The following is a 26,127-nucleotide window of genomic DNA, read 5'->3' on the forward strand; positions in this document are numbered from 1 at the left end:
TAAAAATAATCCAATTATAATTTTATGACACAGTTGTAATTTACAAATGATAAATTTCCCATGTGTTTTGTGGTAATATCTCTCTATGTCTGAACTACAATCCACTAGTCAATACAGAAAACTCTCTAATACTTTATAATCTGAATGGTCAAGTGCACAGTAATTGTGTATGTTGTCAACTAATGCAATATAATGATGTAGATGGTAGTATCCATCACTGGTCCGTGCTGTGAATGCAGGGAAGTCTCATATGCTCTAAGTAGTGTGCAGTTGAAACAGGGCACTAGGCGTCTTAGACCTTAAAATGGACCTTCCCTTTCCTTTCTTTCTTGTCAGAAGGTGCAAACTCGAGTTTGCTTCTGTTTTCACCTATTGTTTGGTGGAGATAATATCATTGCTGGGAACAAAGGATTGGTTTCTGGATGTGTGGTCTAATGAAGAACTAAGTGGAACCAGAAAAACCTGTAAAGGGCAGTTTGGCGATACAATTGTAACTAAATAATAAAGATATTTTGAAGACAATGATTTATCAGCAATAATTTTGAAGTGAATGCAGTAAATCAGGAGGTAGTACACCAAGTGAAAGAGGTGTTGTTGAAGAGACCACATGTTCATTTAGTCAACGGAATGTCTATTTCTTGGCATTTCTTTAAGCAGAAACATGATGCTTTATTTATGTCAAAAACAACATTTTGTGACTATTTATTGTAATAACAGTCTCTTCATAGATGTTGTATGAAAGGATACACGCACAACACTTTGTAGGAGTAAACTAGAACAATGGAACAATTATAACGCTTAGATATCTCCCAATGAGTTGGCTAGATATTATAGAATTTAAATTTCAAAATAAGTTGAGTTAGCTAGATCCAATTTAGTGTAATTTGTTTAACCAACTCTTTTGATAGGGTTATACATCATTACTTTGATTTGTTGCCAACCAATAGAGTTTGATCCTATATAATTGTTGAGATAGCCTGTTAAGAAAGGAGGCTTCATATTGTATTATAGGGATAAGAGTTCTTGACTGTAATTTTGGAATAAGAATAATTTTCCTACTTTTTGTCTTAGCTTTTGGTTTCACCTATGGATTGAGAAGGCCATGGAAATTTCCTTAAGATGCATCAGGAAGGATCTTCTTGTTTGCATGAGGAAAAACTCATAACCCATTCGAGTGGAAGTAGATCAGATGTTTTATTTTTAATCAATTTCCTTTCCTTGCTTTCTAGTAGTGTGGAATGGCATATGTATCACATGCCTTGGTTGACGTTTGAATAATCCCTATGGTGACAATTTATGAAGGATCATACACTCAAATGTGAGCTTATCGTCGGTTGGGTTGATTTTCTTGGGATGAATAAAATGCTCATTTGTATTGATGGTTTGATTGAAAGAAATCATGTTATATAAGGCACATTGCTTGTTGAGTTTTTAAATTTTTCAAATGGAGTAGTAAGCTAAGTGGGATTGATAAGATATTAAAATATAAAAACAAGAAAGAACCAAGAGACTAGAAGAAAAGAACCAAAAGTAACTAAAGCCTCTAGCCGAGTAGTAATCCATGATTGAAGAATAAGGTCTGGGGCGAGGGTGGGCACTGGTCCGTCCTAGAGAAGCCTTGGAGGTGGGGTGTTTTGATCAAGAGTAGCTCCTATAAGACCTCACAAACTTGATGTGTTCTAAGCGACCTCTTCAAGCCTCATGTTAGAGATGTGGGTGTAAAAGAACTGATCCAAAACCTACCTCGATAGGATCTAGAGCTGTGTGGTGTGATCATGGAGCCACATGGCTTCATGGAGATAGAGAGAAAGGCACCATTGGTAGGTATATCCAAAGAAGGATGAGAGCGATTTGCATGCGTGGAACATGTAGTGGAATCTCTCCTTGATCTCTTAGTAAACGAGGCATTAAAATATAAAGTGCATCTTAGTGTCTGTTTGGCAACTCTGTCGATATGGTGATCCATTTGAATATGTGGCCTATGGGAGCCCACTTTGAAAGAACGCAAGGAGATATGGATGGTGTGCCTCCAATAACGAACAAGGTATAAGGGGCGTATAGTAATCCCATGCTGGAGATCCAAAAAATGCTCAGTGGAAAAGGCCATCCTCAGTTGGAGCCCCCTTGTGGAGGTTACTCCAAATTGTGTGGATATACTATCCATAGATGTCGAGTTTGACATGATCACTAGCTCCTGCTGAGAGGGGAGGAGGTGAACATGAGCATTGAGAGAGAATTGGAAGGGGGGAAGACTACCAATAACAATACCCACAAAACTTAGCAAGGGAACAACTTGAGCATACCAGTAGCAGGCTCTACTAGTGGAATTAGTCCCTCATCGTCACAAAGGAGTAGTAGGCAAGATAAGGGTATTTGTGACATCCGTCAGAAGAATTATTGAAGCTTCGAAGATGGTGAAGGAACCAAACCAGATCAAAGATAGCCTCGATCCTAAAAGGATGAACGCCAAACCCGACCAAAATAACATTGTGAGGGGTGGACCAATGACATCTGAGGATGCTCCGAAGTAGGATGTGGATCCGCTCAACTAGAGTCCAATCCAACAACAGGAGGAAGGATCCCCAAACCACAAAACTATACAACATGGTTGGTTTGATAAGGAAGTCCAAAGAGACATCTTGTTTGTGGTCTTGAAAGTGGTGTTTTAAGCACTACCTCTCCAAAACAAGGGATCCAAGCTCCATGTTAACCCAAGGCTTCATGGCAAGTCTCATGCTAAAGTGGGGTCTAGAGAACTTAACCCCTAGATAAGAGTATAAGATGAAAAAATCTCGATGTCATTGCCTTGAAAGTGGAAATGGAGATGGGAGGCCTTCAAGCAGTTGAATACCATAATGTGGGCTTTACCCAAGTTTACAACTAGTTGCCTGGAGTTGCAAAAAGACCCCAAACCATTAATTAGACGCTGAAGACTATCCGGGGAGAAGGCCATAAGAACCACACCATTAGTTAACAACAAAATAGAGATCAAGACTTGATGTAAGTAGCTATCTTTTGGAAGTGAGAAACCTCAAAGGAAGGTCTTGAGCTTGCCGATGTAAATGCCAGAAAGGGTGGGAGAAAGAGGGCAATTGTGCTTCACCCTAATAGTGCTCTTAATAGGATTTGAGAAGCCTTGAGGAGTCTTCAATCTACCCAGCACACACATACAATCTCATGATAGCAGTCAAATGAATCTTCGGGATCCCAATGTGTCCAAGTCTCTAAAAGAGAGCGGTATAGGGGACAGAGTCAAAAGCTTTGCAAAAGTGCACAAAGCAGCAGTAGACTTTCACAGAGTTATACCAAGCCTCCTCAATGATAGTCCACAAAGTCTAGATTGTGATCTATGGTTTGGAAGTCTTCCCGGAAACCAAAATGACCCCTAGCTCAACATTGATGCCTATCAAGCTCCCTGGATAAATGGTATTCAACACAGTGGCATAAAGCTTGGCAAAGATATACTTAATAATGATGGCCCTGCAATTAATGAGACTCGAGGCTTACCCAACCTTGTGGATTAGGTAAATGATGTGAGGTGACTAGGAGGCAAGGAAGCCATTACATAACACTCTATTGAAGAGCACTAAGAGGAAGGAGCCCAAAGTAGTAATACCAAGCTTGAAGAGTTCCGCTTCGAAGCCTTCCTCATCTGCTGACCTACCATGGCTAATGGATTTGACAACCTCCCAAATGTTGGAGGTGGTGAAAAGATGACAATGGGGTAGGAGAGTGAGGTGGATGGGAGGTTGGTCAGAGATATCATAAAGAGTGGAAGCATGCAAGACTAGAGAGTAGTGCTCTAGGGTGGATGGTGGGGGAAAAAGGTGCCACAAAAGAGCTTGGGGGATTGAAGGAGAGAGGCTGTGAGGGATCTACATTGCATCATGGAAAAAAGAGTCTTCTTATGGTGAAGGAAGCAATGCTAAGCAAGTCACAATTAGATGGACGAGGGTAAGCAGGTGGAGAGGGCCAAATGAATTGAATGGTGAAAGCCCTTGCAATCCTTGTAAAACCACCAATTCATAGGACAAGATCTTTGAAGCTTGGGCCTGCAAGACATGGGGGAGGTATGGTGAGTGATGGAAAGGAGGGCAAATTTCCACAACATGACTGTAAGTGGATTCAAAAGGGTGGAGGCATCCTTAGGAGCAGAGAAGGGGTCCAAAGGAAGGAGCCATTTGAGGTGAAGGATGAAGAGGTTGGGATCATCATTGACAAAGTAGCAAGAAGTGCGAAAGGGCAACACAAGGTGGAGGGGGCAACAAGGTGGGGGTGGGGGAAGATCTTGAGGGTGAGGTTGAGGAGGGCGTGATCGGCCAACATGAGGTAGATAATGGTGAAGTTGCCAATGAGAGGAATAAAGGAGGTACAAGAGAGGACATAGTCCACAGTGCTCACACCAACGTAGTAAGGCCAATAGGTGAAAGAGCCAGAGCCAAGGAAGCAAGAGAGCCTGTTTAGGATCATTTAGTCCGAGGACTCATAGAGATGGAGTAGATGACGACTATATCTTGGGAGCAATCCCTCAATCCTCAAAAGAATGTAGTAACCCAAGGTGTATAAAAATAACTTGGAAGTGCGAATTGAGTCAGTACCATGGTTGTAGAGGGTAGTCTGAATGTCATTGCTTTTTACATTGAAGTCACGAAGAATAATGATGTCACCCAAGGCTAAAGACTTGCTGATGTGCTCAAGTAAGTCCTTGTAAGGCTCATTGCCCTCTATACTATGAACAACATAGGATGAGGAGGTAGTCAAAAAGTAGCAAACCATAGTGAAGATGTCCCTGTGATGTGAAGTAGTAGTATGACTAATACGGATCCACATGAATCCACCAAACTGTCGGAATGAACCATTGTTGTCACATTGAAAAGATTGTTTATGATCAAACAAACAACTCCACTAGATATTCTAACCTCATCTTTGAAAGTAGATAGTCATTGGTATGTGGAAACACTAGGAAGAGGACGAACGAGGTTCTCATTTGTATTTGTAACGAGAAGGATGTTGGCCATGTTATCCTGCATTTTGTCACCACAAAATGTTGGTTAAAGTACAAAACATTTCGAACTTAGTTTCGCATTTCTCTGAGATTAGTTCATTATTCAATTGGCTAACATTGATCAACCGATTGAATCCAATTAATAAGATTGAGCCTTTTATTGAAGGCTTTCAACAAATCTTTTTAGTTTTTTTATTTGTTGAGCTTATGCTTGATTTTTGAAGCCTTCAATGTCCTTTTTCTCATTTTTCAGTTTGTGTTTGTTTCTTTTGGTCTTTTGGTTTTGCTCAAATCATTGCTTTAGGTTTTTCTTTCAATTTGGTCTATCTTAGGGCTTAATCGGAGTTGGCAATCAAAATATATGACCATTTTAGAGCCCAAAAGGTGGATTGTCTAGATGCAATTGCATGATTTAAAAAATCATTTTACATTTTAATGTTGACATTCACTTTTTGAAAAATATAACATAAAATCACTTTGTGTTATGTTTTTAAATTACTTTATCATTTAAATTTATCACTTTAAGTAACTATAGAGATCTTTATGTTATATTTGTAAGTTGAGCTGCTTTTTTATTTTTCACATAAGTGACTTTATTAACTATATAGTTTGATTTATTTTTGAGTAACTTTATGTTTTATTTAAAACATATAAGATAAATATTACTTTTTGATATGATATTTGCACATAATACGTTAATTCTATTATGTGAATGTTATTTTTGACCCAATTGAGTAATATTTCCTCAAAAATCAATTAGACGTGTGCTTAATTGATCACTTAAATTTGCAATTATATGTCCCTCTTTACATGTAAATATTTAAATGCCTCTAGAAACCACAATTTTGCACTAAAAAGGCATTTTAAAACATTTAAACATATAAATGCATGCATTTTAAAATTTGCAATGGGTCTCTTAGAGTGCGATTTGCATTTGAGAGCCTTTTTAAAATATGCAATGACCTTTGGAGAGTGCATTTTTGCACTATAGGCTGATTTTGACAAGAGTGTGATTTGCACTTAGAAGCCAAATACATGTTATTTAAAACATGCAAATGCACTCAAAGAGTGCGATTTGCATGAATGACTCCTTTTGATGTCATTTGAAACTTGTCTTGCGCATCCTAGAATGAATTATGCATCTCCTTCACATGCATTTGCAATCTAAGATTGCTTCCAAGGGCAAAATAACTTTTGCATTTGCTCTCCAAGAACACATTTTTCCTTAGAAACTCTAGATCCATACATATTATGGCTTGATATCTCTCTATCTAGGGTCGTTTTTACCTCCTTGGGCATTCTCGTTCCTGAAGTGTCCGATTCCATGCCAAAATGCTGCGTTTTATGATCTTTTGGAGCCACGTTTTGGAGAAAAATAACCAGATTTGGTGCTTTTTGATCATGTTTTTCCTCCAATACAAGTTGTTTTGCTGCTTTGGCCCTAGTATTTGCCTCCAATAAACACGTTTTTGCCTCTCCAAGACCCTGTGTTTGCACTCCCAAGCCAAAATCGCCCAAATGCAAATATGTAATGGCTCCTTGAGAGTGCAATTTGCATTTCCACCCATCATATTTATACATTTTTTACATGTAAATGCATCTATAGGGTCCGATTTCACCATTCCAACTCATGCAAATACATTTGAGGAACCAGTTTTTCGCTTTCCTAAGTAAAAAACACTTCAAATACCTCCATGTTTTGGCCATGTTTTTGTTAAAAACGCCCATAAATTTTCATCCATGTTTTTGCATTTGGATCCATGTATTAGCATTTAGGGAAGACATTTTTGGATTCACAAGTTAAAAAACGACCAATATATGTGCATTTTGGAGCCAGATTTTTGCTAAAAACAGCCAGATTTTGGCACTTCCAGCTCACATTTTCCATCAATGGAGGGTCATTTTTGCGTTTGGATGCATATTGTTGCCTTTGGGAATCACATTTTTACCATTCATGGCCAAAACTTTTCATGTCGTTGCAACTTGAGAAACATGTTTTTGGTAAAAAATACCCAAATACTTGGTATTTTGCAAAAGCGTTTGCATACGTGGAAGTTATTGAGCATGTTTTTGGCTCTAGTATCCAAAAACGTTCCATTCATTGCTCATTCAAATCCATCATTGCAAGTTTTAAAAAGGTCAAGGATTTGGTTGAAAATTTCAAAGTTGGAGAGAAGTCTTTCATTGCAACTTCTTTCTCCTCCCACTCTTTTATCTCCAAGTAAGTAGACGCTTTCAACTATGCTTGTCAATTCATTCTTATCTTGCTATTTTGTTGCATATTATGGCTTGTTGTTGTACACTTGTTCAAAGACATGCCATGTATTGTGCAAAATTTCTTTAAATAAGATCAAAACCTTCATTTTCACATGATTGGATTTTCCCCAAATTCCAATTTCAAAATTGCATATAGGAAGCCAACTTGCTATTTGTCACATTTGAGTCAGTAACCAAAGGTATGCGTTTTTTTCTTTGTGCATGTTTTTGTTTGATGTTTGCTCGCTAATATTTGTCTCCAAGAATGCAAGAGCATATCACACCATTTCATTTTTCACCTTTCCATGCAACTGCATCACATCTTTCCGTATCCCACCTATAAGATACAAATTTTCTAGATTGAAATTAAATACTAAATTCTGAAAATAAAAGCAGTTAGGAAAGTAATACGCATAACCATATTACTGAAGTAAACATCTTAAACACCTTACAATCCATTTCATGTGAAAATAAGTGAAAAACTGAAATAACTAACTGATTTCTATAACAATACAAGGGAACTAAATCCTTTCCATTCATTCCATGAGTTATATATTAATTACAAGAAAGAATTTGCATGATAAAGATTTGAAAAATAAAACATATGAAATCTGGCTGGGGTATTTGATGACGTTGTGCAAGCCCTGACTTTATGGTAAGAGGAGAAGCATTAACTTACGCTTAACTTCCCAACCACAAACCTCAGTAATCTGCACACAATCTATTATCCAAAAAGGCCCTCCCTATCCTGGGGTTGGCTTGGGGCACCTTAGTCCAGCCATTCGAGCATATTGCTGTTTAAAATGTCCGCTCAGTAATAGGTGGGCATGCTTGATTAACTGGCACCACCGACATCTTATGATCAATAATAGGCAAGCATGCCTCCGAAATGACTTCGGCCAAGAATTTAAATGGGTTCTAGCTCCCGATCACCACTGCTCGACCAGACAACAAAGTATAAATGGACAAACATGAGCTTTCTTGAATGTGTTATCAAACTTATTTTTATATTAGATATTAAGGTTTTTATTCTATTTCTTTCCCTTGCATGGTTTTCTTCCTCTTCACCCCTTTCCATTGACTACTCCAGCCGAGGTGAGTCCTTGAAGCAAAATAACTCCCATTTGTGATTAGATCACGTGGATTTCTATCCATATTAGTACTATCTTGAGCAATGATAAATTCAATTCTTACAATATCAGAACTATAGAATAGATTCACAACAAATGTAAGATGGAGAAGTACATAGATCTCAAGCATATGTGCATATAGCAACTTTGCCTTTATTTGAAACAATAGTCATTCAGAAAATTCGAGAATCAGAAATGACAAGCGTACTGACTTAGACTCATAGTGGGGTTTATATGTTATCATAAAACCCAATGCATTGTTACAGAGCATATCCTTGGGTGCATAGACATAATTCATAGCATTGAAATCAGATTGCCACAGAGCATGGATATAGAACTATAGCTGGTGAATAATACATAATCATGTAAATCCAATGTATTAATAGAGAGTGCACTATCAGATGCTAGGATGCATAATTCATAACCTGATTGGTGTTTACTTGATAGTTCAGTTGATGCTCCAACCTCACAGCGTGGAACGACTCTTGCCGTGATATGAAAAAGAAGCCAACATTTGAATTGAGAAAAAAATATATTGAGAAGGGGAGATCCTCTCCATCAGTCGTGCCATGATGTATAAATATAATATCCCTACGGCTCAATGAGCCGCAGCCTTTCAGGTAACAGTTACAAGGTTTCAAGCTACAGAGATTAGAAAGAAAGAATAGAAAGGTGGTGCCAAGTGTACTTGGTCATCTCACATGGAGAAAATATAGGTTGAATTATTAAAAGATTCTTTATTTAAATCATTTATATAGATGTATATATTTATATATATTATTTTTAATTGATTCCATCATGTTATTATTATATCTTAGGTTGCACCTATTTAAAATACGTATAGCTATATACAAGCGTAGTTTGGAGAATTAGGATTTATTTTAAACTCATATCCTCTTGATATATATGCATGTATATATTTATACATATATTAATAGGACAAACTATAGATACTATTTTAATATTATGGTGGCATCATACATTTATATACATATATACATATTTGTATATACATTTTAATATCATGGTGGCATCATACATTTATATATCATAGAACAAGCTAATGGTTTTGATCATGAATTTTGTTAATGATAGATATAAATTTCTTTTTATATGTTTGTCCAAGTAGCTCATGACTGTTCAGTGGTGTACTCTATTGAGAAGTCGCTAAATCCTTATCGAGGTAGTTAGAGGCCATACATGGCGATTGACAAATGGACTAGAATAGTGCCCCATCCCTTGAATCCTGTTCAGCAATGCTTTCTCCCCTTCGTTTGCTCCTGTAACCACCTATGCAACATTTCCACAATAATAACAAGTGCTTCCATTTTAAATCAATATTAGAATATAACATAGATAATTGTAATGGCTAACTACCATCATCAAGTAATTATAACAAACAACAACTAACTACCATTATCATTTAAGCAATTATACATAATAATTGTTAACAACCCAGTTCACATAAAATAAATGGTTAACTTCCCTTTTCACATGATCAAAAGAATGATGGTTTTAACTAATCCTTTCAATGGCTATAAATTTATTTTAATAGGTCAAAATTTTGGGATGTTAGATACCCTCCCACTTATGTTTTCATTGTCCCCGATGAATATTCACAATAAAATTTAAAAGTAGTATTTGAACAAATAAAGTTTCAGCATCGCAAAAAGAAAGGAAAAGATCAGGTTCCGGTCCTAGATAAAAGATGAGGGTATTTATGAAAAATCTCATTATAGTCCTCCCAAGTTGCATGGTCTTTTGCATATTGGTCCCACTAGATCTTGCATTGAGTTATGTCTCGATTTTGTAAGCGGAGCTTATGTATCTTGAGTATTCAGAGTGGTTCTATTTCCACCACCTCTGGGTCTTGTACTTGCAATAAGTTCCAATCAATTATGTGATCATGATGAGTGATGTATTTCTTAAGATATGACACATGAAAGATGTCATGCATCCTGGCAAGAGCTGGAGGTAGTGCGATTATGTAGGCTACCGGGTTCATGACTTCCAATACCTCAAAGGGTCCCACATACCTTGGGGCTAACTTGGCATTCTTACTGAACTTGATGGTACTCTTTTGGGGTTTTACTTTTAATAGCACCTTTTCTCCTACCGAGAATTCTCTGGGTATCCATTTTGCATCTGCATAACTTTTTTGTCTATCATTTGCTTCTTTCAATCTTTGACGGATTCGAATCACCTGTTCTTCTATCTCCTTGAGCATTTTGGGTCCGATAATCATTTTGTCCTCGACACGGTTCCAACTTACAGGGGTTCTGCATTTGCGACCATATAGGGCCTCAAAGGGTGCCATCTTAATGGTGGATTGATAGGAATTATTATAAGAAAATTCCACCAAGGCTAGATACATTTCCTATTGGTATTGCCGATCCATACAATAAACTCTTAGAAGATCTTCTAAAACTTGGTTCACTCTTTCTGTTTCACCATTAGTCTCGAGATGATAAGCTGAGCTAATATTTAACTTAGTCCCGAGAATAGTGGTGCTAAAATCTGGAGGTTATTCTGGCATCCTTGTCCGAGATAATCTTCTCCAGGACTCCATGAAGTCTGAAAATCTGTCTCATGAATTTGCGAGCAATTTCTAGTGCTCCATCAGTTAGGTTATCAGGTATGAAGTGAGCCACCTTGGTTAGACTATCTACCACTACTAGAATGGTGTTGTCTTTGCTTCGAGTCATGGGTAGTCCTTGTATGAAATCCATGATAATTATTTGCCACTTCCATTTTGGTACTTCGTTTGGGTATAGAAGACCAGCTGGATAGCGGTGTTCTGCCTTGATTCTTTGGCATTCTAGACATCCTGCCACATAATCTGTTAATTCTCTTTTCATCTCTTTCAAAAAGTATAGTGATTTTATATCTGCCATCATTTTGCTTACTCTGGGATGTCTTGAATAGGGAGCTGAGTGGAATTCTTCTAAAATTGTTCTTCCGGTGCTTTGAGAATGTACATCCTATCAACATACCTCAATAATCCATCTTCTATTCTGAAGTCCTTGTATTTAGGGTCCTGCGGATCCTTGAGAAGTGCGTGGCTGATCTCTATATAGAATTCATCTTGCTTTAAATGCTGTAATACTTGATCCTTTGACCTAATATTTATGGTGACCATAGCGGAAATATGCCTTTGTCGGCTCAATGCATCTGCTATTTTATTCTCTTTACCTTTAATGTAAGTACTGTCAAAGTCATAATCTGCTAGAAATTCTAACCATCTCCTATGCTTGGCATTGAGGTTGGGTTGAGTAAAGATGTACTTTAGGCTATGGTGATCTGATTGAAGTTCAAAAGGCTTCCCTATCAAGTAGTGCCTCCACATTTGGAGGGCATGCACAATGGCAGCTAGTTCCAGATCATGAGGAGCATAGTTTTGTTCGTAGCTCTGTAACTTCCTCGACTCATATGCAACAACTTGCTCTTCTTGCATCAATACACCTCCTAATCCTTCCCCAGATGCATTGGTTATAACCACAAATTCCTTGTGGGGGTCTGGTACTCTTAGTAGAGGTGCAGTAGTTAACTTCTCCTTTGGGTACTCAGAGGCTGTTTGACATTTCTCGGTCCAAATAAACTTCTTCCCCTTTTTCTGCAGTGAAGTGATCGTGTAAGCTATTTTGGAAAAATCTCTAACAAACTTCCTATAAAATCCTGCTAACCCTATGAAGCGTTTGACTTCTGCCACATTCTTAGGTATGGGCCATTCCTTGATTGCTTTGATTTTTGAAGGATCTACAACTATCCCTTTAGCTGATATAAAATGCCCTAGATACTGGATCTCCTTTTGATAAAAGACACACTTAGACAACTTCTCGTATAGCTTATGTTCTCTCAACCACTATAGAACTTTTTCTAGATGTTCTTGATGTTCTTTTTCGTTTCTTGAGTAGATCAAATATTATCTATAAAGACCAATACAAACTTACCCAAACAGTCTTGAAAAATACTATTCATCAGGTTCATGAAGGCCGCCGAAGCATTGGTTAGCCCGAAGGGTAATACCGTAAACTCATACTGCCCATATCTAGTCTTGAATGCAGTCTTGTGGATATCCTCATCATTGGTGTGGAGTTGATGGTATCCGGATCTTGAGTCAATTTTCGAGAATACTGTAGCACCTTTCATTTGGTCAAATAGATCGTCAATTCTAGGAAGTAGATACATCAAGTTTTTAAATGACAACGAACAATTCATCAAAGAGAGTTAGAGGCTATCAAAAGACACAACACCATGATTACCAAGGTGAATGTAGTGGCACAAAATACAAGAACTCCCGATCCTGTGATAGTATGAGTTTGCCACATCAAGTACAAGGCCTTTGCTGACAATCTACATGATTGATTCATTCAGATTCAACAACCTCAACTTTTTCTTCAAGTATTTTTCATGTTTGTAGAGTGGAGAGGATGTATTGCATGAAATTGTGTAATTGCATGTAATTCGATTGCATAGCCTTATGATATGCAATCCAATAATTTCTCTCACCTAGTTTGATCGAGTCAAAGTTGAATGAGTTCCTCCCACTTTTTTCTCAACTCCTTTGCCTATATAAAGGAGTGTGCCCTCTCATTGTAAAAATCATCTTTTGTTGTATGCAAGAAAGCTTTGCCAAACTTGTGCAAGCATAGCTTTGATTGTGTAGTATGAATTTGGGAGAAAAGTGAATAAAAGAAGCAATTGGATTCGAAGCTTCCACTGGAAGCAGTTGTTATAGAGCAAATTAGAAGCTTTAACTGTTGTTTGTGCCTATTCTCTTTGATTCATGTTGTTATTGTGTGTTCAAAGCAGAGTGAGTTAAGAAGCAATCAGAGCTGAAGCTTTGACTAGGAGTGGTTGTGATAATACATAAACTAGCAACTTTGACTGTAGCTTGTGTTACCATCTCAAAAATTCATGAAAAATAGATAGGAATTCCCTACTTTTGGAAGTCTTTGCACCCCAATGGTAGAGTTTTTTTCTCATAGAATAGATTAAAACTAAAAATAAGTGATAGAATAGAGATCGTTGACTTTTGGAACGCTTTGTGCCCCAATGGTAGTGATTTTTCTTATAAATTAGACAAACAAGACTTAGAGCCAAACTTGTTATGGTTTCAATCAGCCTTTGAGTTGGTGTTGGTTTATTGGTATCACTGTTTCCGACTACTAGATAGAAGTGTAGTTAGAGATTTCATCTTGCCCATTACTCGCTCCACGGGTAAGTGGATTTTTCATTGGAAGTTAAGAGGAGAGAATATTGGGAACACCCCTTATGAATCTCTCAACTTCTTGCTTACCTTGAGTTGATCCAAGGAATGGTAAGAATGGGGAGCCTTCCTTTTAAGGTAGGAAAGACTTTGTCTCATACGCTATGGCTGGTGTACCTATTTCGTGATTGGATTTTCACAAAACTGTCGGTTGCAAATATCCACCCAACAAGCCGAAGCGATAGCATCCTAAAAGAGAGCCAACAAGGACCATAGGGTACTATTGCAGTTCCAGTAGTTGACATTCAATGAGTCAAAGTGAAGTGCACTCATGTCCAACTGCTATCAGGACCATCATTTGGCTTTGACAGTTGATCTTGATTCCCATCCCAGAGGAGGGGAGTCTCAAATAACTCCTTTAAGATTTCTGATAAGTGCCTACTTCCCATTGTTTCGAATAACTCCACGGGAACGCCTCAACTCTGCTACTTGTGATTTAGTAAGGTCCTCATCCACGCTCAAAGAACACGAAGACAGTCGGCCAATGAAAGGGACTAGAGATGGAGGTTGCTATTGTGGCCAACCCAGGCCTAGTCCAAGGTGATCTCCGTCATGCCTAACTGATCGCTGATGAAGGATTGGCATGTGGAGATTGGATCAACAGAGGGAGGAGGAAGTTCTCGATGTTGTCGGTAGAAACTGTGTCAGCCGACTTGATTGTCGTCGGTGTTTTTGTATTCTGTAGCTGACGTCGTTGGTAAAGATTTTGTAGCCGACGGGTAAATAGTTTGTAGCGGACATAATGTTTGTGGCCGACGGACTCCTTCGGGAAGGTTCGGCAGATAGTATTTATACCCCGTTTGGGATCATTGTAAATCATTCATCTTATGAAGCATAATGTAATGTTCTGGCATATGCGAATAATCTAAGGAGTCTGCTGTTCGTATGTTCATTATCTGTGTGCATTTCTTAATTAAACTATGTGGTAAACACTCGAACATGCTGATATAGCTCTCGTGCATGCCTAATGCGCTCATCCGCCAACCTAGTCTAAAGCGGGTCCTCAACACCCGAGCGGGGTGTGGGACTGGTGATGCTGCAAATGGATACCTATGATTTGAGCTGCTGTTCTGTTTCAGATAACAAGGAGGTCTGCTTAATGTGAAGTTCTGTCTGTTTGTCCTTTATACTGCAGATTTCAAGGGCCCGATCTTTGTCTAAGTTGACTTGTTTCTTAAGGTCTGCAGTTTCCGTTTTCCCTGAAATGTATACAACAGACATTTTAACCAGTTTAGCAGGAATAGCTTGCACGGTTTCCCTTAGAGTCTGGTTTTCACAACTAAGAACATTGGAGTTGATAACAATTGAGATTGGTGAGAAAGATCTGATTTCTTTGTGTAGGACAAGACAATAATTACTGATGCTATGTAAGTTTTCATTTAACTGGTTTCAATTGCACCCATTACCTCTGTTAGCATGATCAGATGCAGTCAGAGTCAACTTGTTCTTGCAAAAATGGAAAGCATACCATATAACTTTTCTTGAGCATTTCTCATTCTCAATATTCAAAAACGTTTGTCCATATTTTCAATAAGATCTAAGATGTGGTAAAATTCGATGGTTAAATTAAACTACGTCTATATTTGGTCCAAAGCTGAACCCTTGATGTAAGCATATCTTGCTTGAGATCTAAGCTGTGGTAAATACGGTCAGCATGGTTCATCTTATCTGCAAGTTCAAGTTACAAAGTATTATCAAGATGTGAAAATGTAAATATTGAAGCAAGAGAATGGTTATAAGATGATGTAAGTAGTTATATTTATGCTAGAGCAGGATTAATCTAAAATGCTTGAATGTGTCAAGGTGACTATATAATATTCCTCTTACGAAAAACAGTGGTTGATTTGTGGGTGATGTTCAAAGACAAATGAAAGAGTTATGAGAGCCTACATGTCATGGTGTAAAGTACAAAGCCTATTGACTATATGGTTCTGGTAGTTGTATTGTTGGGCTGTTGATTGTGTACTTGTTTCATGTAAACATATATGTTATATATCCTTGCATATGTTCATCTGATATTTGAGGAAGTTTGTTGAAGATATTAATGTTAAAGATTTTATAATGTCCCCGTCTATGTTTTTTCTTGATTAGGCCAGTGTTACCGGGTCTTTAACAAAGCCGTAAATGGTGCCTTATGAAATCTAGGTGTTTGCTGTCACTGTGAACATGTTTGTTTTTAGAACATCACAAAGATTCATTGATCTACTGTAGCTACAACAGTTAACTCATATAAGATGTGTTCATACAGAAATGGTCCAGATTGCAACTTAAACCAGACAACATCAAATTAATCGCTTCCAATGATATTCACAAATTTAATTCACAACCAGATGGCAACCAACTCCATTTCTCATATAGAGACATGAGTTCCAGTTACCACACATACGTGAACAATAAAATTAACTATGTAAATATCTCAAGTGGCTGAGAATGATACTGACTTGTTTCATATACCAATGGGGACAAAGTTATGAACAGAATGACCTTTCGTCTATAGTGATACAGTCCAGTTGAGGAACCTGACTGTTAATCATTCCTGATGGCCTTCTGCTAACTATTGTCATATCACCCAACAAGCTTTCTTACGCTAACAGTTTGAATGATGCTCAGTATCTTTGTCAAGTCCAGTTCGAGTTCCTTCCAATTACTATCTCCTCCTTAGCCATTTACAACTCCCCGCAGAAGAGCCTTTGACCAACATCCGCCCAACAACTCAGAGTGCTCAAGGATACACAACTTACACCGTTAAGGATACATATTTGACTCAACACACAGGCAGCTTTACAATTGTTTCCACTCAACAACGTCTGGGATTCCGCCAAACACTGGGTCTAGAGGTTTCCGTCCCTAGGCCAGTTGCTACAAATAATCCGCAAACAACTTCCAGTTGAAATTTCTTCTTCGTCTATCTTCTCGATCATAACACAATTGTTTATCAAGATCTTCAGAATGCCAATCCTGCCATCACCGTTGATCTTATCTACACTGTGGAAAGTTCTGTGATGAACTCCTTGTATAGTTTGGGTTCTCGTCCAAACTGAGCACCAGAGGATTAGATCCCTAGCCTTGTCACAAACTCTGTTTGCAACTTCACACAACAGTCTTAGATTAACATCAAATGCCTTCTCCCATGCAACCTTCCCTGCTGAAAATCCCACAACCTGCATGTAACAAGAATGTCTAACACATGCATGCACGTGAATCTCATGATGGCAGAGAGACATTATAACTGTTCCTAGACAAGGACTATGAATTACCCAAAGATGTGCTGATATAGTTACCTGACTCAAGGGAATAACACCAAGAAGAATGATCGACAAAATTAACCTTTTAAAATTGCCAATTTAAATCAAGGGGGATCAAACTAGTGATATTCAATGTTTAGGCCTCCCCTGCCAATCATTCCTTGTTTAATGACCGCAAGTAACCAATCGGGATGCTAGAATAGGTTAAGTGTATGTTTAGTGGTCATTCAAAAGGTAGGGAACATGACAGATTTCAAAGATTTTCTTGACTTTTAAGATGTCTGTAAATGGCATTGAAGAAGTAAAAATCTCTATGATCATGACAATCTTGTAGGACATGTAGAAATTCTCTCTTCTATTTTTATTATTGTAAGAAAAAATGAATATATGAACTAATATTAATGAGACCTGAGATATAGGAACCTTTTCTTTTTATCCTGTGGTGTAATGTTTAGTTTGTCAACTTAGGGAGGACTCTAATAGATTGATATTTTAAGTTGGTTGGGTATAAATTGGGAAGAAACCCAAGATAGTCTAGCAGAAAATTTCTATTTAGGAGTGAAGTCGGGGACATCCTAACTAAGTGATTAAGATGTTAGGTTGGAATTAGGAAAATGCATTAAAATGCAGGGGAGAGATTGTTATTGTTATAAGCTAATCGAATTAGGTATAGGGTGAGGTCCAAAATCTGTCAACCATATGATTTTAAGATAAGACGTTTGGGAATCTGTAAGTTGTTGATGATTGATTCAAAATAAATGAAAGTGGCTGCAGAATGAACTGGAAAAAAAAGACAAAGGGAACTGAAAGTTGGGTGATAGATTAGTAGGAAAGATCAATCAAACAACTTGGAAGATATGATGAAAAGTTCCTCGTAATTTGGGGGAAGAAGATTGATTTTTATTTTTGTTTCAAGTTCTTGTTTTTCTTTCATTCTTGATTAATGTATCAAAATGAGATGAGGGTTTTCAAGGGACAAATTGCTCAAACAACTCAAGCTTTCATGGAAAAGAATGAGAGGAATGAACAAACTACTCAATTCCTCCTTCAAAGCTATAAAATATAAGTAGCAATGATAGGGATACTAACTCCAATCACTTTGAGAATAATAATATCTCCCAAAGGTATCTAACCCAATGTCAACAAGACCTTTGTACCTAGGGAGGAACACATGGAAGAAGAAGAAGAAAACATTCCACTCCTGGATAATGTTGATGAAATTGTAGAAACATACTCTAAACTTCTCTCCATAAGTATGAGAGAGAAAATAATGTTGAAACAATGAAAGGGTGAGTAAGATAATTCTTCATAGCTTTGATGGATTAGTAAAATGAATGGCACGTTCATGGGCCCAAAAGTTGGACACTTCTGCTTTACTAAGCCTCGCAATAGAGGAAAAGGTCAAAGTTTTTCATGTTCCATTTGATGGAAACAACCCATTAGTGGTGACACCATGGCCTTATTACCTAAGGTCACAAGCATGCATCTACTTGTGATGAATTTACACAAAATCTGGTCAAAAGATTTGATCAAAGGCATCCACAATGGTATTTTAAAGAATAAACTCAACTAACGCAGCAAGGAACAATGGAAGAATTTGCCACCAAATTCTAAAAGTTGGCCGTCATGGTACTAGAACTTTTTGAAGAGAGACCCACATACCTTTCTACTAGGGATGAAAGAATCAATTCCAAGCATAGTGAGCAGCTTGGACCTAAAAAGAACTTGGAAGAAACAATTTAGAAGGCAATGGAATTTAAAAATAACTGATCAAAGGATAACCCCAAATTCTTTACCTACAACACAATTTTCAAGTATCCTTGAAAATATGTAAGGTGTAGGAGGGGACAATGAGTAATGAGAAATGTGAATGAAGAGAAAATGTTAAATAAAAATGTCCAAAAATAGCGAGATGACATAAAAAGGTGGAAATTGTGCTTCAAGTACAAGGGACCATGGAAATATGGACATAGTAGAAGAAAAGGCAAAGCCCATAAGATAGAAGTAAATGACAAGGAAGTCCAAGAGAATGAAGTACAAAGACAATCAACATGCAACTTTGGCCACCATCTGTCAGGCCTCCAAGCACCTCCTTTTTGAATCAAAAGTACCCTCAAAAGGCATAAGGTTATCACCGTAGTGGCTAGTGGGGCATCCTAGAATTTTATTAATGAGAAATTAGTTGCAAGGATGAAGTTCAAGACCGAGAGCTTTAAGGGATTTACAATCACCACTACTATAGGAGCTATGGTTAGATGTACTAAATTAATTCTCCATTTAGGAATCACCTTAGGGAAGCATCCTAGTAGAGAAGATTTTTATGTGGTATTTTTAAATGCCAATGTAATATTAGGCACCTCTTGGTTATACTCCTTGTGTTGTATCGTGTTTGGCCTCTTGAACTTGTGTATTTTGTTACAACATGAAGGACAAGCTTGGAGGGGTTTCTTGGTGGGTCCCCAAAAATAGTCTCTTACAAAAAAAATTGGAAAGGAATTTTACGCATGGGCATGGAGATTAGGTTGCACAATGTATGATACTTGACAAGTCCTCAATCCACAGCAAAACAATTCACATTGATATTCAACCTATCTTGAGGAAATACAAGAAAGTATTTGAGGATATTCTCGTTGGGTTGTCCCCAAAATGAGGATTTGAGCATACAATAGAATTGGAAGAGGGGGCAAAACTTGTAATCACCACACCCTACCGAAACCCTCGTAAATACAAAGAGATTGAAAAAATACTATTAACTGCTAGGAATGGATCATATTCAACTTAGTTCTAGTTATTTTGCATTATTCGCAATACTAGCCAAGAAAAAAGATGATACTATGAGTGTGTATAGACAACAAGGTTTTAAACAAGAAAACAACAAACAACCGATTCTCTATACCAACAGTTGACTAGTTAATTGACAAACTCCATGGAACCAAATGCTTCCAAAATGAGGGTATCATCAACAGAGATGAGAAAGGAAGACATTGCTAAAACACTTTTTGGTGTCATTATGGGCACTTTTTCTTAGTCCTACCTTTTGGATTAACAAATGCCCTAGTAACATTTCAGTCGTGTATGAATCATATATTTCCTAGAAATGAGTAAGCTCATTCTTGATGACATTCTTATCTAAAACAAGACATCGGGAGAACATTTCAATCACCTTAAGGAAGTCCTAAACATTTTGGAACAAGAATCCTTGTATGCTAAATCTTTAAAATGTGAGTTTGGCTTGGAAGAGATCCTTTGCATAGGTCACAAGATTTATGCACAAGGGGCAAGTATAGATGAAGAAAAAATCAAAACTATTATGGAATGGCCAAAACCCAAAATCTAGAACCCTAACACAACTAAGGGGCTATGTGGAACTATGTAGTTACTATAGATGTTATGTACAAGGATTCTCCAAACAATTACATCTCTCAAAGACTTGACCAAAAAGGGGAGCTTTGTGTGGAGTGAAGTGTCTCAACAAGCTTTGGAAAGACTAAGGATGCAATGAGCTCATGCCCTATTCTAGCTATTCGTGATTTCATATTACCCTTCAAACTGCAATGTGATGCTTTTGGGGAAGGAATTGGAGTGGCTTTTATATTTAAGCATCACATAGCATTTGAAAGCCACAAACTCACAAAAACCGATAATTAACTATTCCATTTATGATAAAGAATTGTTGGCCAACATGAATGCCTTGGCAAAATTAGGGAATACTTGTTTTGTGGAAAATTCAATGTCAAGATAGATCATAATAGTCTAAGTTTCTTCATGACTCGCATAGTTCTAAATGACCATTACTAAAATTCGGTAAGCAAAATACAAGCTTATGATTTTGATATTGAGTACATCAAAGGGACAAACAATGTGGTAGCAGTTGCCTTGTCTAGGCAACCACTTTTGAACAACATCACAAGCATTGCTGGAGAATAAAAAAATGACAGCATTGGAGAGGATGTCGGAAACTCACAGGCCAATGAAATACAAGAGAATTCACCAATGAAGAGTAGAAACTAGTGGAAGAGATTATCTTGTATAAGAATAGGATATTCCTTGTGCCCAACCCAACAATGAAGGATAAAATTATTAAGGAGTTCAATGACAATCCCTTAGTAGGCAACCAAGGAATACGATAAAACCTACAAGCAAATATGGGAACCTAAAACATGTACATGAATGCATGATTTGCCAGAGAAACAAAACTAATCAAAGCCACCAAGTAGACCTTTTACAACCCTCACCAATACTAGATCAACAATGGAAAGGTATCTCCATGGACTTCATAACAAGGTTACCTAAGGTTCAAGGGAAGGATAACATCTATGTGGTAGTGGATTGGATTTTCAAGTACACACATTTCATAGATATATGTACTGAACATTGAGCCCCACAAATAGCAGAAATATTCTTCAAAGAAATTTTCAAATTACATTGTCATTCAAGAAATATTATCAGGGATTGGGATAACTGATTCCTTAGCCTATTTTGGTAATAAATTGTCCAATTTGCAGGAACTAAACTTACGTAAACCAGCATAAGTTATCATTCTTAAATGGATGGGAAAACTGAATTGTTAACAAGTGGAAGTTTGATTTCACAAGAAAGCCGAGTGCCAGGGTCTAAAGGTTTTGTGCAAGCATAGACATCATCAATATCCTCAAAAGACAATTTGCATAAAGTGCACAATCAACAAAATATCTATACTGATTAATATTGCATTGAGAGGACATTTGATGTTGGAGACTTAGTATGCTTATGGTTACAACCATACAATCTTCAATCAAGGTAAGATGAGAAAAAGAACTAAAGCCCTAATTCTATGGGCCATACAAGATTGTAAGGAAAGTATGAGAAGTAACCTATGAATTGGACTTGCCCAAAAGTAATTGTATCTATAATGTTTTCTATTTGTCCCTACTCAAGAAAGTGCTAGGACAAGATGTTACCCCAAGTGTGTATTTTCCACCACTTAATGATGAGGGTAAACTAATCTTAGAATTTGAAGTCTGTAATGTTCCTGACCTTTGGATACTAGTCTGATTAGTAATACTAGTTTAACCTCCTCAAACAGAATGTACAGAATACAGGAAAGGGGGTTGAATGTATGGTATGCAAGATGTATTGTGACCACACAACAATGAATGGGGTGTTCGTACGGTAGGGAAGCGAAGCTAGCAGTCCGTACGGTAGCAAAAACAGGACGCAGTGTGTTCTGTACGGTAAGCATTTGCAAGCCGTATGGTGAGCAATGTCTAGCCATATGGTAGTGAGGAGTTAGGGTTGTACAGGAGTGGGAAGTCAGGGTCGTATGGTAGGGTAGTTGAGATCAGTCATGGCAATATGGAAGGAATGGAGGGAAATGATGAAAGGTGTCGTACAACCATACGGATTATACCAGGGGTTGCATGATAGTGTACAGAGGGGCGCAAAAGGTGAGGGGAACTTGCAAGGAAGTTAGTAGTCTCCTATTTGATAATTACGGTACATAAAGAGATTGAACATGCACATCACAACTATTTGATGCCCAATCTATATTATATTTGCAAATAATAATAATGCTCTGATTTGCGAGATCTAAGCCAAAACATACAGATGGAATAGGATGAGGGTTGAATCCCACCGAAACTGCGAGAGATAAGTAGGGAAGATCTTTCACTTCTGAAATGGTGAACAATAGAGAATCCCAATGGGAATTTGCAGTACAAAGAAATAATCCAAAAATGCATACCTATGACTACCTATAGGCTGTGCGTAAATACCCGTCGGGGAAAACCTTTCTGAGGGTGTACAAAGATAGCCGATGGCAACACTTACTAATGGAAACTAAAATAAAAATAGGTCCGAGATATATTAAATCAATTGGAACCACAAATACAAATATTAACTTGGGCCCCATATTAATTAATTAAAGTAACTAAATAAAGGTCCTTTTATTATATTATTTAAATTTTGGGACTAGTTAATTAATTAATTAAATTAAATTATTACATAAAAAATTGGAGACATTACAAATCATCGCCGGCCAAAGATTGCTTGTCCTCAAGCAATACACAAATTCCAGGATCCCAAACCATGCGTGGATGCAGATTACTATGTCTACTGAAAACTCCATGCTTCTTCAGGATCAAAAATTCAATTGAGATGAGTAGACCGCCATTCGGGCTCTGCTGTGTCACTCTGATATAAACATTGTTATATCCAAACCACTAGGATCCCAAGGGCGCCAATTATTAAACACATTGATGTCCAGATCCATAATCTTCATGTAATCATTGATCTCCCCAAGAACTTAACAACACATGTATATTCTATTATTTTTATGAGGAAGCACTTCACATGGAAAAATTGCAGTCATGCATGACTTAGGCAACACTGAAGGGTGAACTCCATATTCGACCAATTGTGGTTGCTCCAGCAAGGAATCGTCCATAGCATCTCTAGGAAGTTGAACAACCATTGATGGAACAAATCACCTCATTCACATGGCCATTGATAGAACCCAAATTTTCATCGAGATGATCATTGGGTGTTGGTTTTGACGGAACCCTCATTTTTATGGTCTCCATTCATGCACTAATCTTACTGCCCTTATCTTTTCTCCCTATGATTACTGTTTCTGTTCTATTTTCCATATTCTAGTGATATCCACATTAGCCTCCACCATATGCCTACAAAATATTATTCTACCCAACACAATTCACATGAATTGTTGCAAAGATTCTATCTGCGAATTACTTCCAGACTATCAATAAAATTCCTCATTTTATAATAAAATTTCATCTATACTCAATACTGAGATGATTAATTGGGTTTTGTAAAGAAACCAATTTCATGTTTGTAGCCCTGCAACAAAGATCTTGAAGAATACATAACTTTTATAGCACCAAAAGAGTAACATGGCAGCCCTGCTCTGGCAATCAGATGGATGTCCAGAATACCATACAGAGGTTTAATTGCTTGAATATGGATTCAGCTTTTCTTTCTTAGGAGACTGGTTCTGATAATTTACCACATGAAGACATAAGTGGAGAGATTACATCCAATCTAATTAAAGATTAAAGATATGTTGATTACCAGGTTCATCCAGAATTGATAAATTCAGCAAACAGAACTTTTGAAGCAGCAAACAAACATATCCAGCCTGATGGAACTGTAGAATTATTTGAGGCATTGAAAACCAGTTGGTTTAATTCAAACAAGAATTTGGTGATGATCACTCCAGCTACCGTAGAGAATGTTACATCCACAATGGGTCCTCCAGTTTCAGAAAAGTAACAAGGATATCTTTGATTTCAGCATTTGAAATAGTCACAAGTAACCAAGATACTCTTGTGCAGATCATATACCATCAGGCATGTTGCTGAGCTTATTATTTAAGACTCGTGGATATAATAATTGAATATTACAGCCCAGAAATTACTAGGAGAACATTCAGCTCCAGTATTGTCAGAGTTGGAAGTCAATGGAGTAAGATCATGAATAACATCACCGGAACTATTCATCCAATACCCGATGAAAGACACGACTCACACAAAATGGATAACTAGGGTTGAAATGATGCCATAGATGTTCTTGGGGCTGTTCGGATTGAAGACAATATTCACGGGAGTCTATAACTGCTTCACAACGTGACAACAAAACTACAAATGCATCATACAAATGTGATACCAAAAGGGATCCTGTGCGCAAGAAAATACTTTGCTGGCATGAGAGACGGGAATAAATTAAAATTAGGGGGCCGATGAACTTCAAATAAAGTTAATAATACTATAGCTTGATAATGTAAAATTAGTTGGTATGATTAAGAAGTATAAAGTATTGGGTCATAGTTTAGAAGAGATGTAATTTATTTATGGAGGGATGTGACTCTTGAATATTTAAAGTATAAATATGGGGTAGTGAGTGAACAAAAATATATTCAATATCGGAACGATTACATTTACATTCTCTTAGGAGAAAAGTATTTTTATTCTATTATTGTATGGAGGAATAAGGAGCCTACTATGATTTTGTAATAAAAACTCCATTATTTTATTTTAATAATAAAATAAAATGTGATTTGTTTATTTTTAAAAGGCGTGGAGATTTAAATTGTAGGCAAATCGTCCTTTGTAAATATTTTTGGAATTCTGTATACAATTTTGATATTTGATAAGTGGACATGGTCAATTAGCATTTTTAGATTTGATCATCATAGGTGTTGTGAAATATTAAATTGTTACCGCACCTTTGTCTAGTTTGTCTCCTTTTCAGTGGAGTTAAAATTCAATCTGAACTAATTTAAGATTGCATTATAATTGGGCTGTCGCATTTGGATTATTAAAATTGTTGGCAGTATAAGTGCATTGAACATTATGAAGTTGTACGTGAAAGTTCACCAAGGTTGACTCTATCGCTCAGAGTAACAAAGCACTGGTCATTTGTTATTAAAGTCAGAAAATTTAAAATATCCTTCTTACAAAAACTCAAATTGATTATTATTAAAATTTTATCCAAATATTCAGCATCCAATTTCATTTTAATTGAGTTCAAGGATCTTGCCAGCCAAGGAACTCGCAAAGTTTAAATTCATTATAGAAAACCCTTGAATTGAGTGGTCAGTGTTAAAGGTGAAGGTTTACTCGCTTGTGTGTAGCGAAGCCCGAAGTGCAAGGGAATCAAAAAGTATTCTCGTTCGTTGGCCATAACTGATTGAGAAGTCCTATCGGAGAAGTGGTAGGCGCGTGGATTTCCAATTTGCGGTTTTGGGAACCAACAGATTGGTGACTCCACTGGGGAGAGTTGCAAGGCAAACCCTAAGAGTTTTTGATTGTAGACTAGTAAGAGTTAGATTCTATTTGATTTGTTATTTTGATCTGGATTAATAAGTTTTTTATATTTAATATTGTGCATTTTAATATCCTTGAAGATTTCAATCTCCTAATTATTTTATAAATCTAATTGCTTTGCGGAGATTGTATCTTGTAGAGCATTGTATGTCTTCTTTAAATGTTTGCCATAGGTGAAGTATACTCTGCTGGAAGGAAGAACTCAAATTCTTGAAGATTATTCATTTCGTCTATTTGGAGGTGGCGACTCTATTGCATTTTGATTGGTATTTTAACAAAGGAAGTGCCTGGATCATCAGTGACTTTGCCGAGGGAGTAGACTCAGAAGGAAATGGTAGATGGTCTTTCAAATGTATCGATCACTTGAAAGAAAGCCTTTTATTCCAGATGGCATCAGGCC

General features: G+C 37.2%; 1 protein-coding gene across 1 annotated transcript in view; it reads left to right on the plus strand.

Moving 5' to 3' along the window:
- The window catches only part of LOC149557065 (uncharacterized), a 150,222-nt gene that overhangs the window by 62,193 nt on the left and 61,902 nt on the right, over window positions 1-26,127 (plus strand). The gene's annotated exons all lie outside the window — the stretch shown is intronic.

This window comes from Cupressus sempervirens, chromosome 5 (assembly GCF_028749045.1).
Source record: "Cupressus sempervirens isolate cs-2001-9-10 chromosome 5, ASM2874904v1, whole genome shotgun sequence".
NCBI classification, from domain to species: Eukaryota; Viridiplantae; Streptophyta; class Pinopsida; order Cupressales; family Cupressaceae; genus Cupressus; species Cupressus sempervirens.